We start from the raw sequence: 3,531 nt of genomic DNA on the forward strand, positions 1-3,531 counted from the left end.
GTGGGAGTAGAGGGAGCTGGGCTCGATCAGGGGTCACCTGAGGGACAGTGCTGTGCTGTGACCCCCAGAGCACCTCACCTCTGCCCCAGGTGAAGCCACCAGCATCTCCCAAATGGATCATCCAGCTCCCCAGAGCCTGCATCCACTTGTGGACTTACAGAAGGAGGAGAAAAGGCTACAGGAAGTAACGGGGATAATAATACTCCTTTCTGTGCTCCAAGGTCCTTCAGTGCCAGGGCTGGGATAGTGCAGCCCCCACGGGTGAGCTGTGCCCCTGGGGGGGGGCTGACAAAGTCCCCCACAATCCTGGGGAGTACCCTCACCATCACCCATGGGCAAAGTACCCCCATGCCCCTGCCCTGGGTTCTTGGCTTTGTGACCTGTGGCTATAGGCGAGGGCACGATTTCAGGGGAGCTTGAAGGAGTTTGAAAGCTTCTGGGCTAATCTTTGTCACTGTTTATATCCCATGGGATGCAGGCTCAGCACCCCCATAACATCCTTCACTACACTCTTCTCCTTTGAATAATTTTAGCTTTCTATTTCTATCCTGCCTGCACCAAAACAAACCTCATACCCCAGTCGGGTGAGGCTAAAGTGGTAAAGAATGGCTTGTTTCCAGGAATAATAAAGGAACCTTGAGAGGCGTCAGCTCATAAACACTTAAACTACAGGAACTGCAGTAGCAGAGGGCTCTGGGATTTGCCAGAGAAGCGACTAATCTTTGCTGTTTATATCCCATGGGATGCAGGCTCAGCACCCCCATAACATCCTTCACTACACTCTTCTCCTTTGAATAATTTTAGCTTTCTATTTCTATCCTGCCTGCACCAAAACAAACCTCATACCCCAGTCGGGTGAGGCTAAAGTGGTAAAGAATGGCTTGTTTCCAGGAATAATAAAGGAACCTTGAGAGGCGTCAGCTCATAAACACTTAAACTACAGGAACTGCAGTAGCAGAGGGCTCTGGGATTTGCCAGAGAAGCGAAAACCAGTGGCCAGAAGCAGAAAACCGTCTATCCTGCCTGCACCAAAACAAACCTCATACCCCAGTCGGGTGAGGCTAAAGTGGTAAAGAATGGCTTGTTTCCAGGAATAATAAAGGAACCTTGAGAGGCGTCAGCTCATAAACACTTAAACTACAGGAACTGCAGTAGCAGAGGGCTCTGGGATTTGCCAGAGAAGCGAAAACCAGTGGCCAGAAGCAGAAAACCGAAACCAGAAAACCGCCCCGGAGGTCCGCAAGGGCGACTCACTCGGCATCATCCTGGCAGGAGCTCCAGGGCTGGCAGCCGGTGACTCAAAGCTGGAGCCCTGGGGGCGGGGGGGTGTCTGTGATGGGGAGGAGGTGCCCCCCCTTTCCAGCAGGCTTCCCAGCATTCTGGGGGAAACAACAACCCCGCTGACAAAGCAGCTCTGTGGGCATCCACTGGTGACACAACCGAGGGGCTGCAGCTGCAGGAGCTCTTTGCAGCACCTCCTCCTCCTCCGCCTCCTCCTCCTTCTTCAGCTCCTCACATTCAGTGATACTTTCTTTCCTCACACTGACCATCTCAGAGTTTCCAGGTCAAAGACAGAGCTGCAGGTCCCATCACAGCCACCACGCCTCCCCACATCCCCCTGTGCCCCGTGCACATAATCAGCCTCATGGTTTGTGCCTTGCAGGCAGCAGCTGGTGAGCAGAAGGTGCGAAGTTGCCATGAGCAAAGCTGTCACTGGCTGGGGGCAGGCCCAGGGGGGCTTTCTGGAGCCCCACCGCTCCACGCAGCGCTGGCGTTTGTCACTTCCCCGAGCACGCACTCACATGTGAGTTGCAAGAACAGAGGAACATAAAACCCCCACTGTTGGTTTCTGAATGAATTATTTCCGTGGCAAAAAGCCACAATTTGGTTTTTTTCAGCAGCAATTCAGCCAAAAGCTGGAGCCGCTTCTTGTTCTGTGCTGAGCTGATCAGACTTACCAAGGGAACAAAGAGCTGATCCTGCCAGAGCTTGCTTCTGGCAAAAACCACCACCTTCTCTGATATCCATTCAGGACTTACAGAGCCTTTGTCCCCTCTAAAAGCACACCCTTGGCCACTCCGGTGAGGTCGCTGCCCAGATGAGGATGAGTCACGGCCGGCAGCATCAGGAATGTAATGCAGGACAAGACCATGAGGGAAAGGAGGAATGCAAAACAAATCCTCGCCATGGGATAAGCATGGGAAGGAACAGACCATCACCAGTCTCAGGAACCTCCAACCTTCTTCTTTCAGTCCCGGCCAGGGACAAGCCAGCTGGTGAAGGACAGTACCTCCATTGCTCTCATGTGCAGATCCAGGGTAGCCAAGCAGGGGGTTTAGACTCCTGGGAGAGAAAATCCAGGCTCAGGAATACAACCAGAGGCCTGAGCATCCTCTCTGCAGTGGTGGGGTCTGAATGTGACAGGACATCAGGAAGCCTAGGTCATCCCTCTCCCTTCTCCCCAAGGAGCTGCCCTGAGTTGTTGGCCTGCTGAGACTTGCAAGTCTCTCCCATGTCAGGCAGGTTGTCCGCCACTTTCTTCTCACCTCTTTAGCCAGAAAATCCATCTTCTACCCAAGCCGTCTTTTGGAGGGAGTGGCTGAGGCTGGAAAAATGTCTCAGGTGTGGCAAACCCCTTTTGCCAGTGAACTCCCTGCTCCCAGGTGGGATCCTGCCCTTTGGGAGGCCTGTGACTGCTAAGGGCAAACTGATGAAGGGTGGGTGAGTTAAACAGCAGTGAGAGAGGCAAGAATGGGCTGGATACTGTGCTTGGAGGGTTGTGATCTATGGCACAAAGTCCAGCTGGATGCCAAGGCAACAGCGGGGAAACCCAGGGATCGATACTTAATATCTTCATGTCCTGGCTGATGGGACAAAGGGCGCCCTTAGCGAGCTGGCAGGTGACACAAAGCTGGGAGGAGGGGTTGTCACACCTTTCCCCTCTACTCAGCACTTTTGAGGCTGTTCCTCGAGTGCTGGGTCCAGTTCCGGGCTCCCCAGGGTTAGAGACCTATGGACATGCTGGAGGGAGTCCAGCAAAGGGCCACAGAGATGATGAAGAGACAGGAGCATCTCTCCAGGGAGGAGATGCTGGTACAGTTCAGGCTGGAGAAGGCTCAGGGGATTCTTACCAACGTGTGTGGAGCAAAGCAGATGCAGCCCAACTCTCCTCAGTGGTAGCCACTGACAGGACAAGAGGCAATGAGAAATTCTATTTAAACACCAGATAAAACTTTACTGCACTCTGAAACAGGCTGTCCAGAGAGGCTGTGGGGTCTCACAGCCCACCTGGAGATGGTCCTGGGCAGCCTCCCCACAGACTGGGCTGGATGAATTCAAGCCTCAGCTCCTCACCAGCCCTGTGGGTGTGGGGAGGGCAGGCAGAGTGTTTGGGGTGGCACAGAGCCCTCAGTGCAGCCACCCCTGAGCTCTGGGGCAGCAGCTCAGTAGTCTCTGGCAAACACCCAGCACACACGGCACGAGAGCACTTCTGTGCTGCCTGGTGGGGTTTTTTCCAGAGCTGCATAATTT

Source organism: Corvus brachyrhynchos, unplaced genomic scaffold (genome assembly GCF_000691975.1).
Source record: "Corvus brachyrhynchos isolate BGI_N302 unplaced genomic scaffold, ASM69197v1 scaffold137, whole genome shotgun sequence".
NCBI lineage: Eukaryota > Metazoa > Chordata > Aves > Passeriformes > Corvidae > Corvus > Corvus brachyrhynchos.